We start from the raw sequence: 14,920 nt of genomic DNA on the forward strand, positions 1-14,920 counted from the left end.
TGCTCCTGGTTCCCACCTAGGCCTTGAAAGGACCCACCATTCTAGTTCCCTCCTGTCCCTTCTCCTTCAGGTGACTGAACAATGACTCATCATGTTTCAACATCACAGCTTGCCTGAGGTCCCTTGATATAACCCAGCAGTAGCACAGGGCACAGGAAACACTGAAGCATTCAAGTCTGTTCAGATCCAGGGAAAATGGAGCCTGGCAACCTGAAGAAACCTCCACCTCTTCTTACTAGCAGGTTTCCCTAGAAGCCCTGATTGGCCAGTGAGCCTTCAATGGCATAAGAGGAGCACCTCCTTCATGGTTAGAGTGTGTTAAAGCAACACAGCATAGTATTCCATGCTCTTTGAGTAATATCCTCTTATCAGTGAGTCCATACCATGTGTGTTGTTTTGTGACTAAATTACCTCACTGTGGATATTTTTTAGATCCATCCATTTTTGTGCGAATTTCAAGAATTCATTGTTTTTAATAGCTGAGTAGTATTCCATTGTGTAAATATACCACATTTTCTGTATCGATTCCTCTGTTGAAGGTTTATCTTGGTGGTTTCCTGCTTCTGGGTATTGTAAATATGGCTGCTATGAACATAATGGAACTTGTGTCTTTATTACATGGCAGAGCATCTTCTGGATATATGCCCAGGAGTGGTACAGCTGGGTCCTCACATAGTACTACGTCCAGTTATTTGAGGAACTGTCAGACTGATTTCCAGAGCTTGCAATCCCACCAGCAATGGAGGAGCATTCCTCTTTTGCCACATCCTCACCAGCTTCTGGCGTCACTATGTTTTTGATCTTAAGCCTTCTGACTGCTGTGAGGTGGAATCTCAGGTGCATTTCCCTCATGACTAAGGATCTTGAACATTTCTTGTGGTGCTTCAATTTTCCTCAGTTGAGATTTCTGTTTAGCTCTGTTCCCCATTTATTAATAGAGTTATGTTGTATTCTGTAGCTGCCTGCAGCTACTGCAAACTGTTCTGGAAGAGAAACTTAGGAATGGATGGGGAAACGGTGAAAAGAACAAGGCTAGGACTATAGTTTACCTATGGAGGCCCCAACTTTAATGGTGGTCAGACCATTTAAGTTTGGGCAAGCCCCTCCCCCTAGACTCCAGGTTGTCTGGAGGTCCTTGGCTCCACTGCTCAGGCAGCTGGGTGGGTCAGCTGCTTTATTCAGAATTCGTAGACCTGGAGGAACAATGAACTTCACCTTCACTCTGAGCACTCTACCCTAGGTGGAGCAGGATCCTGACCAGCATGGGAATCCATGCTCAACAAAGGCTGGGAGAAGTTCACCTTGACCAATTGTATTAGTTTGGGTTCTCTAGAGTCACAGAACGTATGGATAGTCTTTATATAGTTAGGGAATTTGTCAATGACCTATAGTCTATAGTCCAACTCCCCAACAATGATCAGCAACAGCTGTGGATGGAAGTTCAAGGATCTAGCAGTTTCTCAGTCCCAGGAAGCAAGCAGGGAAGGAAGAGTAAGAGAGAATCTTCTTCCTTCTTCCAATGTACTTCTATATCTCCAGTAGAGGGTGTAGCCCAGATTAAAGGCTTTAAGTCTCCAACAGAGGGTGTGGCCAGATTATTGGCTTGTGGGTCTCCAGCAGAGGGTGTGGCCCAGATTAAAGGTGTGTGCATCCATGCCTTTAATCCCAAATGATCTTGAACTCGGAGATCTCCTTGTCTTAGCCACTATGCTTCAATATCTCCATACCAAGATCCAGGTCAGAAACTTATATCTCTGAGCCTCCAAATTAGGATCATAGGTGAGCCTTCCAATTCTAGACTGTACTTCATTTCAGATATAGTCAAGTTGACAGCCAGGAATAGCCACTTCAATCCACCCCTTGTCAACTTGACACAAATAATATCTCATGTCGACATGAAACAATAACAAGATTGTGAATACGCCTGACATGGTATAACTATTCCTCGTACAATCGCAAAGGCATTTGTAAATTTACAATGGGGAAATGTCCCTTGGGAACATTCTTTTAGTGTTTCAATACCAATTGATGTTAAAGGGATTGGAAGAAAGACAAATGTATCTTTACCAAAATAAGATAGAAGCATTCATATTACTTATAATCCTCATTTCTGCAATTGCTTACGTGCTCTTAGCTGGTATCTATAACTACCTTCCTCTGCTACCCATTCTGTATTTCCTTCTCCTTCGGCAAGCACCTCAGCAGGTCTTGGCTCTTTTCCTGGAGGATTGACCCATACCTTCATTCCTGATGGGTCTGTGTCCTTTGTCATCCTGCTTGGATTAGGCTGATGTAGTTTCCCATTGACTTTAATCACAGGACATGGTAGTACTAAGAGATGACCTAGGGAATCTCCTGCACTCCAGACATAATCTTGCTTACCTCCATTGTGGAGAGGCAATCCAATTTCCCCATGGTAATCTGGATCTATCACCCCTCCTAACACTGTTATTCCTTTCTTAGTCTGTTGGTTTAAGGGCATTATAAGCCCAAAATGGCCAGGGGGAAGTCTGAGCTTCCAATTCAATGGAATGTTTCTTGTGGCTCCTGGTAGGAGCACTCCCCCCTCTGGAACCAAAACTTCTAGGCCAACAGAACCTAAATTTGTGGGGACAGGAAGCAAAAATTTTCCTAGAGGGTCACTAGGAGTGATAGTGAGTGGAACTATTCCATTTTCCACCCCTTGATTCCTGGACCCATGGATCCTGGCTATGGGAGAAACTGTACCATATATTGAACGCTGATTCAAAGCATATACTGCCTTCTGACGAACTCTGCCCCAGCCCTCCATGCTGCTGCCACCTAATTGGCGCCATAACTGTGTCTTCAAAAGTCCATTCCATCTTTCTATCAGACCAGCTGCTTCAGGATGATGGGGAACATGGTAAGACCAGTGAATTCCATAATCGTGGGCGACTGTCGCACTTCTCTGGCTGTGAAATGAGTTCCTTGGTCAGAAGCAATACTGTGTGGAATACCATGATGATAGATAAGGCATTCTGTGAGTCCACGGGTGGTGGTTTTGGCAGAAGCATTATGTGCAGGGCAGGCAAATCCATAACCAGAATAAGTATCTACTCCAGTAAGAACAAAACACTGTCCTTTCCATGGGGGAAGTGGTCCAATATAGTCAACCTGCCACCAGGTTGCTGGCTGGTCACCTCGAGGAACGGTGCCATATCTGGGGCTCAGTGTTGGTTTCTGCTGTTGGCAGAAGCAGCTGTAGCCAGGTCAGCCTTGGTGAGTGGAAGTCCGTGTTGCTGAGCCCAAGCATAACCTTCGTCTCGGCCACCATGGCCACTTTGTTCATGTGCCCACTGGGCAGTAACTGGGATGGCTGGGGAAAGAGGCTGACTGTCCACAGAGCAGGTCATCTTATCCACTTGATTACTGAACTCCTCCTCAGCTGAAATCACCTTTTGGTGAGCATTTACATAGGACACAAATATTTTCACATCCTTTGCCCATTTGGAGAGATCTATCCACATACTTCTTCCCCAGATGTCTTGCTCACCAATTTTCCAATTGTGATCTTTCCATGTTCCTGACCATCTAGCCAATCCATTGGCTACAGCCCATGAGTCAGTGAACAGTCGTACATCTGGCCATTTCTTCTTCCAAACAAACTGTAATACCATGTGTACTGCCCGGAAGTTCTGCCCACTGTGAAGATTTTCCTTCACCTGTATCTTTCAGGCTTGTCCCAGAAAGGGGTTGTAATGCTGCAGCTGTCCACTTCTGGGTGGTGCCTGCATAATGTGCAGAGCCATCAGTAAACCAGGTCCTAGTCTTCTCTTCTTCAGTCAGCTGGTCATAGGGAACACCCCATGAGGTTATAGGCGCATGCTTGGCAGCAGATGGCATTGTAACAGGAGTAGAAACCATAGGCATCTGAGCAACTTCTTCATGTAACTTGCTTGTGCCTTCAGGACCTGCTCTGGCCTGATCATGTATATACCACTTCCATTTGATAATAGACTGCTGTTGTTCACACCCTACTTTATGAATTGGAGGGTCTGATAACACCCAGCTCATGATGGGCAGTTCAGGTCACATAGTAACTTGGTGTCCTATTGTCAAACGTTCAGTTTCCACTAAGGCCCAATAGCAGGCCAAGAGCTGTTTTTCAAAGGGAGAGTAGTTGTCTGCAGATGATGGTAGAGCTTTGCTCCAAAATCCCAAAGATCTCTTCTGTGATTCACCTACAGGAGCCTGCCAGAGACTCCAAACAGCATCTCTATCTGCCACTGACACCTCAAGTACCATTGGGTCTGCTGGATTATATGGTCCAAGTGGTAGTGCAGCCTGCACAGCAGCCTGGACCTATTGAAGAGCCTTCTCTTGCTCTGGGCCCCACACAAAGCTAGCAGCTTTCCGAGTCACTTGGTAAATAGGCCTGAGTAACACACCTAAGTGAGGAATGTGCTGTCTCCAGAATCCAAATAGACCCACTAAACGGTGTGCTTCTTTCTTGGTGGTGGGAGGGGGCAGGTGCAATAACTTATCTTTCACCTTAGAAGGACTATGCATGCCCCACATCACTGTACTCCTAAGAATTTCACTGAAGTAGATGGACCTTGAATCTTAGTCAGATTTATTTCCCATCCTGATACGCATATGTGTTACCAATGAATCCAAAGTGGTTGCTACTTCCTGCTCACTTGGTCCAATCAGCATAATATCATCAATATAATGCACCAATGTGATATTTTTGTGGAAGAGACAAATGATCAAGGTCCCTTCTAACTATGTTATGACACAGGGCAGGAGAGTTAATATATCCTTGAGGCAAAACTGTAAAGGTATACTGCTGGGTTTGCCAACTGAAAGCAAATTGCTTCTGGTGGTCCTTATGTACAGGTACTGAGAAGAAGGCATTTGCCAGGTCAATAGCTGCATCCCAGGTTCCAGGAGATGTGTTAATTTGCTCAAGTAACGAAACTACATCTGGTACAGCAGCTGCAATTGGAGTTACTACCTGATTTAATTTTCGATAGTCAACTGTCATCCTCCATGATCCATCTGTCTTCTGCACTGGCCAGATGGGAGAGTTAAAGGGAGATGTGGTGGGAACCACCGCCCCTACATCTTTCAAGTCCTTGACTGTGGCAGTAATTTCTGCAATTCCTCCAGGAATACGATATTGTTTTTGATTCACTATTTTCTTTGGCAGAGGCAACTCTAAAGGCTTCCATTTTGCCTTTCCAAACATAATAACCCTCACTCCACAGGTCAGAGAACCAATATGAGAATTCTGCCAATTTCTGAGTATATCTATTCCAATTATACATTCTGGAACTGGGGAAATGACCACAAGATGTGTTCCGGGACACACTGGACCTACTGTGAGTCACACATCAGTCAAAACTCCTTTAATCACCTGTCCTCCATGAGCCCCTATTCTAACTAGAGGGCCACAAGGTTTTTTGGGATCTCCTGGAATCAGTGTCAATTCAGAACCAGTATCCAATAGCCCCCGGAAAGTCTGATTATTTCCTTTCCCCCAGTGTACAGTTACCCTTGTAAAAGGCTGTAGGTCCCTCTGGGGAAGAATTGGAGAAAGACTAACAGCAAAACTTTTAGGTGTCTTATCAAGATCCTTCCTCAGGGGAACCTGGCCACCCCTTCATTCAAGGGGTTCTGGATATGTAAACTGTCTCAAGTCTGGAAATTGATTCACTGGACAAGATTGCCTTTAGCCATGATCCAATGCAGCCTTCCTATCATTTGTTTGAGGATTTTTCTGCTTATACAGATAAACAGATATGCAGTAGGTTTCCTATGTATTTCATCCCTGGAAACACCATGATCAATTAGCCAGCACCAAAGGTCCAAATGAGCCATACCATTATAAATTCCACCTCTCTGCCCATTATGGGGTATGTCATTATAAACACTGTTTTATCTACGATGTGCATTATAATAACTACAATCACCTTGTCTCTGGCGATTCAATGCTGCCACCTGGTCCTTATTACCTCCGGGCCCAATTCAACCCACTGAATTTAATTCATCTAATTGAGCAGCAGCATCTCCAACCCTAAGGTCTGGCACAATGAAAAGGGCAAGAACAAAACTCTTTAAATATGCTGGTGCCCCTCTCACCAGTTTTCGTCTTATAGGACTGGTGAAGGGCATATCTTCTGGACCTTCCCACTGTGGAGGATTAGGTTTTACACAATATCTCCACTCTAGCATTGCAATTTCCCTAAGCCGTAAAATCCCTTCATCAACAGTAAGCCAAGGGATATCAGGCATCTCCAACTCCTTTCAGTAGGCCATCTTTTGATAAGTACTTCAGGTCATCCAATCAAACAAACTTTTGACATCTTTTTGAACTGTGCGAGCTTCCATATTAAACCTAGAATCTCCACTCAGAGGGCCCATGCCAATAAACTCAGCCTGCTCTAGTTTTATGTTCCTTCCACCATTATCCCACACCTTTAAAATCTATTCCCACACATGTTCCCCGGCTTCTGCTTGAATGAATTAGCAAACTCATTAAGCTCCTTATTAGTACAGTGTATTTCCTCATGGACTACACTTTCTACCTACCCCTTAGGGGGCCTGCTTTGCCTTGAGTCTGGTTATAGGTCTAGAAGAAACTATTGGTGGGCCCTGAGAAACATCAGTATTGTCAGTAAAAGTCCCTGCTGGATTATCAGGCTTTGAGGGATTAATTTCCTCAGGTGGAGAAGGAATTATTTCAAGGGGTGGGGCTGAGGGTACTACTTCTTCAGGTGGAGCAAATTCTTGAAAATCTGAAGATTCAAAATTCTCAATTTCAGCAGGGTCTTCCCACACATCCCCATCCCAAGTTACAGGATCCCATTCTTTGCCAATTAATGCCCTTACTTTAACAGTTGACACCTTCTGAGGTTGAGACTTAAATTTTTGCTGTAATTCAGCCAACCTTATGAGGGCTTCAGTTTGATTTTCTGCTACTTGAGCTCTATGGCTGCTGGAGAGTAGATTCTCTTCAAGGGCACACTTAGCAACTTTTAGATTGTTTACTTGAGTCTGGAGATTTTCGATTTTATCACACAACTCTTTCCTTTCCTTCATTTTTTCCCCCCGAGATGCTAAGAGCAACCAGCCAGCAAAATCATTTTCTGATTTTTTTCCCCAACTTGGAGAAAGTATTGTATACCACCGAATCACCTAATTCATCAAGATAATCAAAGGCATTAGCTTCTTTAAGCTTGAGATATAGTTTCATCCAGGGTCTTCAATATTCTCCGAGCTCCCAGGAGGGAGAGAATCTGGAGAAGTTTCAGTAGTTGAAGGTGCTATTGGATCAGCCAACCAACTCCAAAATTTTGAAACATTCATCCTTATACTTCTGCTCCTCTAGAACCACACCTGGTACCAACTTCTGCATTAGTTTGGGTTCTCTAGAGTCCCAGAACGTATGGATAGTCTTTATATAGTTAGGGAATTTGTCAATGACTTACAGTCTATAGTCCAACTCCCCAACAATGATCAGCAGCAGCTGTGGATGGAAGTCCAAGGATCTAGAAGTTTCTCAGTCCCATGAAGCAAGCACAGAAGGAAGAGTGAGAGAGAATCTTCCTTCTTCCAATGTCCTATATCTCCAGTAGAGGGTGTACCCCAGATTAAAGACTGTAAATCTCCAGCAGAGGGTGTGGCCCAGATTAAAGGTGTGTGCATCCATGCCTTCAATCCCAAATGATCTTGAACTTGGAGATCTCCTTGTCTTAGCCACTATGCTTCAATATCTCCATACCAAGATCCAGGTCAGAAACTTATATCTCTGAGCCTCCAAATTAGGATCATAGGTGAGCCTTCCAATACTAGACTGTACTTCATTCCAGATATAGTCAAGTTGACAACCAGGAATAGCCACTTCACCAATTTTAAGTACATTCTCAGCCCTCCACCCTAGGATAAAAATTCCTGCTGTAACCTACTTCCCTGTTATGCCCTAATGTCAGATTCCTGCCTGAAGCCCTGGTCCTTGGCCAATGTCAAGTTCCTACCATGTGGCAAGATACCCCAATATGGCTCTGTACAGAGTTATTTGGTTATCTGGAGTCTAACTTCTTGAGTTCTTTGTATATATTGAATATTAGCCTTCTATCTATAGGTAAAGATCTTTTTTTCCAATCTCTTGGTTGCCAATTTGTCAAAGAGGTGCATTTCCTGTATGCAGCAAAATGCTGGGTCCTGTTTACATATCTAGGCTGTTAGTCTATGTCTTTTTATTGGGGAATTGAGTCCGTTGATATAAAAAATATTAAGAAATCATGATTGTTGCTGCCTGTTATTTTTGTTGTTAGAGGTGGAATAATGTTTGTGTGCCTATCTTTTGTGTTTTAGGAAAGATTACTTTCTTGGTTTTTTTCTAGAGTGTAGTTTCCCTCCTTGTGTTGGACTTTTCCATCTATTGGGCTTTGTAGAGCAGGATTTGTGGAAAGATATTGTGTAAGTTTGGTTTTCTCTTGGAATATCTCAATTTCTCCATCTATACTAATTGAGGGCTATTCTGGGTATAGTAGGTTGGGTTGGCATTTGTGTTCTCTTTGGGTCTGTATGACATCTACCCAGGATCTTCTAGCTTTCATAGTCTCTGTTGAGAAGTCTGGTGTAATTCTGATAGGTCTGCATTTATATGTTACTTGACCTTTTCCCCTTACTGCTTTTAATATTCTTTGTTTTGTGCATTCTGTGTTTTGACTGTTTTGTGATTGTAGGAATTTCCTTTCTGGTCCAGTCTATTTGGAATTCTGTAGACTTCCAATATATCATAGGCATCTCTTTCTTTAAGTTAGGGAAGTTTTCTTGTATAATTATCTTTAGGTTTGGCCTTTTCATTGTGTCCTGCATTTCCTGGATGTTTTGGCCCATGAGTCTCCCCCCCCCCCCATTCCTTGACTATAGTGCCAATGTTTTTTATGGTATCTTCTGCACCTGAGATTCTCTCTTCTCTATCTTGTATTGTGTTGGTGATACTTGCATCTTTCCCAAATTTTCTTTTTCTTTTTCTTTCTTTCTTTTTTTTTTTTTTTTTTTGATTTGGTTTTATTGAGATATGGATTCTCTTTCTAGCCCTGGCTGTCCTCGAACTCACTCTGGAGACCAGGCTGGCCTCGAACTCAGAAATCCACCTGCCTCTGCCTCCCAGAGTGCTGGGATTACAGGCGAGTGCCACCACGCCTGGCTCCTAGGTTTTCTATTTCCAGGGTTGTCTCTCTTTGTGGTCTTTGTATTGTTTCTGTTTCCATTTTTAGATCCTGGATGGTTTTGTTCAGTTCCTTCACCTGTTTGCATTCAAAATAGACATTTCATTATTTTATTTTATTTTTCTACTTGTGTTGTAAGAACCCAAAAACCAAGGGTACCCCAGCACCCCACAACCCGGAAGGCGACACCCAAATCACTTGCGAGAAACGGTCTCGATGCAATAGCATGAGGATTTCTTTATTCCAGATTTCTGGGTTCCATAGCCGTGCACCACGCAGGGTTAGAGGACTGTGGACCCCGAGTGCCGAATTGCGACAGCTTTTATAAGTTTACAACAGAGCCCGCAAATCACAAACCAAACATTTCTTAGCATGGAGAGCCCGTGAAATGTGAGCTAATTGATTTGTACCATGCCATAGTTTTTAGGCCAATCAGTTTAAATTATTATAGCCCGCGCTCAGTGGACCAATTAGTCTCTTATAATGTCTACAGCTGTGTCAACTCCTGCTTAGGGGTAATGGCATAAGTTTACAGAAGCAAGATAAGCTTAGCCCATTTCCTATGGTGCCAGGATCACCTATTTAAGGCCTTACTGCTAGGTCTAAACAAATGGCAGGCTCTGGAATGTGACCTTTTACCTAGTTTCTAACAAAGGGAGATAGCATTTTAAACTCTTGATTTCTTGGGGTCATTAGAGTTAGGCTGTATTATTTTCTATCCTTTCAGTGTGTCATGCACATTGGTTTGTGGTATGTTTTTTGTTTTTGTTTTTGTTTTGTCCTGTTTTCGTTTTTGTATATTTTATTTATTTATATGGCAAATGTTAAATCCTTTCCTAGTTTCCTCTCAGGAAATCCCCTATCCCATCCTCGCTTCTCCTGCTTTACTCATGGTAGGAGATACAGAGACAAAGTGTGGAGCAAAGACTAAATGACAGGCCATCCAGAGCCTGCCCCACCTGGGAATCCATCCCACATACAGACAACAAGCCCAGACTCTAAGCTTGCTGACAGGAGACTGATAAGCTGTTTCCTGAGAGGCTGTGCCAGAGCCTGGGAAATACAGAGGCGACTGCTCAGCCAACCATAGGACTGAGCTTGGTGTCCCCAGTAGTTAGAGAAGTAGTTAGAGGAGGGAATGAGGTAGCTGACAGAGTTTGCAACTCATAGGAAGACATGAATACTGTTATGGGAACGAAGGAGAAGCTACTCTATACATAGGTCAGACTTATCCACAGCCTTCTAATCTACCTCTACTGAAACTGTGTACTATTTTCCCTGCAGTTTACTCCAAATTAGATCAGACAGTAGTTAAACTTGTCTTTATAATCAGCATCCAGGTCTCTCCTTAAAGAATACCAGTTGACATTATCAAATTGTCACTTAACAAGAACCAACAAAGATAACTTAAAGTAGACCAATGGGGAGAGTGCGCGCGAACACACACACACACACACACACACACACACACACACACAAAACAAAGAAACAAAAAAACCGAGTCTTCTCGCTGTCATTTGTACCAGTTGCTGTACAACTCCACAGCCTTCTGTGCACAGCCCTCCAGGAGAGAGTGATCTCCCAGCAGTGCTTTCACTTCTGAGCACAGAGATGTGATCCATCTTCTCTCTGGAGGGAAAAGCTGGGAGCACACCAGGGGATATGATCAGTGGAGCAGCTGGGACAGAAGTCTTCATGCTGCCACTTATACCAGGGAGCCAGGCAGCTCCACAGATTTCTGTGCACAGACCCTGCCAGAAGAGAATTGCTCTCCCAGGAGTACAGCCAAAGGCTTACAGGCCCACAGGGACAAGCTTCAGCCAGAGACAGCAAGACCAACTAGTACCAGAGATAACCAGTTGGCGAAAGGCAAGCACAAGAACCCTACCAACAGAAACCAAGGCTACTTGGCAGCATCAGAACTCAGTTCTCCCAACACAGCAAGTTCTGGATAGCAACTTCCAAAGCCTGGTTTTGTTGTTTTTTGTTTGTTTGTTTGTTTTAAATAACATGTCAGTTTACTAATATAATGTTTCCTACACACATGCACTGTATGCATATATGGAGGCCAGAGGTCAGTATTGGTATCTCATGTATTGTTCTCTATCTTATCTTTTGAGACAAAGTGTCTTTGAATCAGGACCTTACTGAGTTTGCTATTCTGACTGGTCAACTAGAATTAAGGTTCTGCCTAGTTCTGCCTCACAGCACTGAGATCACTTCTCATCTGATATGGATTGAACTGAAGTCCTCATGCTTGTATAACAAGCACTTTTCTCACTAAACCATCTCTCAGCCCCATTTTTCTTTTTGTGCTAGGGGCTTTAGTAAGAGAGCTGTAGAAGCAGCACATTAGCAGATCATGTAAATTCCACTCTTGGAAGTGCATGCATTCCCTGCAATTACTTAAACAAAATGGCAGGTGATCTTTTTTTTTTTTTTAAATATATATTTATTTATTTTCTCTAAGTACACTGTAGCTGTCTTCAGACACCAGAAGAGGGTGTCAGATCTCTTTACCGATGGTTGTGAGCCACCATGTGGTTGTTGGGATTTGAACTCAGGACCTTTGGAAGAGCAGTCAGTGCTCTTACCCACTGAGCCATCTCACCAGCCCCCATGGCAGGTGATCTTAATGTCTATGCAGTGGACTGTGGGTGCTTCACAGTATCCAATCCATAACAGCAGTTACCACAACATATTGTAACAGGACGGGTTAAAGCTGGAGATAGCAACACAAGGGCTCCATTACACCAGAGCACTCCATGTTTTATTTCCACCTGTTTTAAGTTTATCACCGATTTTAGATTTAGATTTATAGATTTCAGCACTGAATATACAGAGTAGACATACACGTTTTCTTAGCAGAAACTTCCAAGGTATTTAACCCACCATGAAAATACAGTGGAAATCAATCTTGTTTAGGCTTTTTCTTTTTATTGCTAAAGAAAGTGTGAAGAATAAGCCTCCCTCCATTTTAGACTTAAAAGCCATCTATCTTATAGTAAAGACAAACTAGCTTCATTCTTATTTATGATCAGATTATTCTATACCTGAACGACCAATCTTTTGGGTTCATCCTCTGTTGTAGAGAACCTGATCTCAGGTTATATTCAAATTAACTAACAGGCCAGTATCTAGTACCAGTTTCCAGGCTATTTCCCAACATATCTATCCCTCTAGGTTACAAGCCTGCTCCAGACCTTACACTTCCTAACAGCCACCAATGAGGAAGAAGAACCATAAGTTTCTGGTTTGGCTCCCAGCACCAACCAATGTTGGTTATGCTAAAGGCCATATTGCCTCCTGCCAATCAAATGTGTACCAGGCTAGATGCTCCCTTCCTGTTTATAAACACTTGTCAGTAACTAAGCTTAGGAAAGCCCCTCCTGTTTTGCTGCCTCAGAGACAGTGGTATGGCCCAGGCTCAAGTCTAAATAAAGAGACCCTAATACAATTCCATCTGAACCAATTCCTTGGTGATCTTTTAGGATTCATGAAGGCTTCCTGGCACAACATTTTGGTGCTTTGGTCAGGAACTCCAAGGACTCCAAAACCTGACCTGGAGGGTCTCAACAGGTGGCGGTGGTGCATGCCTTTAATTCCAGCACTTGGGAGGCAGAGGCAGTTGGATTTCTGAGTTCGAGGCCAGCCTGGTCTACAGAGTGAGTTCCAGGACAGCCAGGGCTATACAGAGAAACCCTGTCGAACCCCTCCTCCCCCCAAAAAAGTGGTAATGTCTGTCTGAGCCTGAGTCTGCCCATGTGTTTATGAACAGTAATTCCTGTCTGTTGCTATCTATGTGCCTGTGTGGTGCCACAATAATTCTAGTCCAAGTAATTCTGTAATACCGTGCTAGAAAGAGTTCTAAAAAGAATGTTGTTTACAGATGGGCCTGGACGGTCATGCAACCACACTGGGGCCAGAACATCTTCCTGGCCCTATAGCAGGGCTGGCCTGTACTCAGAGAGCCACAGATATCCATCTACATATATGGTTATTTTAGTTTCCTGACAGAGAAGAATAGGTAAATGTCTTTTCTTGTGTGTGATCGCCACCTTCTGGATGTTTCCTGTTCCTGCCTGATAGAGAAGAACTGAAGTTTTCTTGTGTTTTGTGTTTGTTGTTGTCTCTTAAGGGCACCTTTCTGACTTGCATTTAACATGGGACAGGCATCTTCAACCCTACTTGAGTTGCTGCTCAGTCATTTTAAGGATGTTAAAAAAAAAAAGGGAAGGAAATTTCTCTGTCATTATTTACGAACAACTTTCTGCATGTCAGAATGGCCTGCTTTCAACCCAGGCTGCTGCCCAGAGGGATCCTGACTGTGGGATTGGTCTAAGGGATTGAGAAAGTCATTTTCTAACTCACATTTGTCCACTCTGTCCAATTAACTTATGTGGCGGTCTGGCAAGATCTCCTAGAGGACCCACCCTCTAGGCTTAAACTTTTTCTCCCCAGACAACAGGAATTTTTTTGCCTTAGATTTTCCCACCCCTACCTTATTCAGTTCCACAGGTGGAGCTGCCAGACAGCCCTCCAACAGGCTGACCCACTGTGGGGCAGAGGTGGGTGGGGGTGGGGGACCTGCTGCAGGGACACTTGGATTGTAGCCTGAGCCTGAGTCTGGTGTCCTGCTGGTTGGTGATCAAGGAAACCAACCTCATCACAATTGACCCTTTGCCCCTGCTGACCTTTATACCTGAAGAACTCAGACCTCACCCTTTTCAGAAATTAATCTGTTAGAATCAGTCCTGTTCACCCACAAGCTCACTTGGGATGCCTGCTAGCAGCTTTTTCAGGTTCTGTTCACCACAAAAGAGGGAGAAAATCCAGACAGTGGCCAGGAAGCTCTTTCTTGGCTTTGTAGGGGAACCCACCAATGACCAGAAGCTGTTGAGGCTGCTTTCCCTTTCCCACCCAAATGGCTTTCTAACACTGTTGTGCTAATGTGTATGTGATTTTTTTTTTCATATTCCTTTTGAGAATTCCGAGTTTTCTCACACAGCAAATAGCTTTGGAATGAACTTTTCTGTTATAAGTTGTTAGGGATTTTTGTATCAGTCATATTGAATTTATGTTGCAAATTGAAGAAATCCAACATCTTAAAAAAAAAAAAAAGAAAGACACCATTTTAATGGTGTTGCTTGCAGTTGTATAAATGGGTAAAGGGTGTTCTCCATAATCATTCAGTTAGCAAACTATGGAAAGTGTGTAAAACTGAAACTCATGTGAACTACTGTACAGGGCCATAGAAAGGGCACATTTTTGTAGACTTTAGTGACACAGTATACATTGTTAGGGTCACATGAACGATAGCATAGCACTAACTATAGTTCATAGTACTAAGTGCCTTCATAAAGAACTTGGAAAGTTCTCATACTAACAATTAAAAATAATTCCACTTACTGTCTCCATAAACATAAGATCAGATCTGTTCATCTACAGAACCTTCACTAATACTTCTGTGGAGTTTTTTATTTTTTCTGCCTTCCCACCGAGGAAGATGTGCCAGCCAACCACATTAGTGCTCTACATTGTTTGTCATGTTTGCTGCTTTTCTTCCAGGGTTGTCTCCTGTCTACCAGGTGAGAAGTAGCTGTAATTTACCTGAACCTGGCCAGCATGAAGCCACAAAAATAAAACTCCTGTTTCTTAAAATCTCTCTTTAATTGGTAATATTCTGGCACCCTTCCTCTTGTGGGGCAGACAGATTA

Source organism: Apodemus sylvaticus, unplaced genomic scaffold (assembly GCF_947179515.1).
Source record: "Apodemus sylvaticus unplaced genomic scaffold, mApoSyl1.1 scaffold_354, whole genome shotgun sequence".
NCBI lineage: Eukaryota > Metazoa > Chordata > Mammalia > Rodentia > Muridae > Apodemus > Apodemus sylvaticus.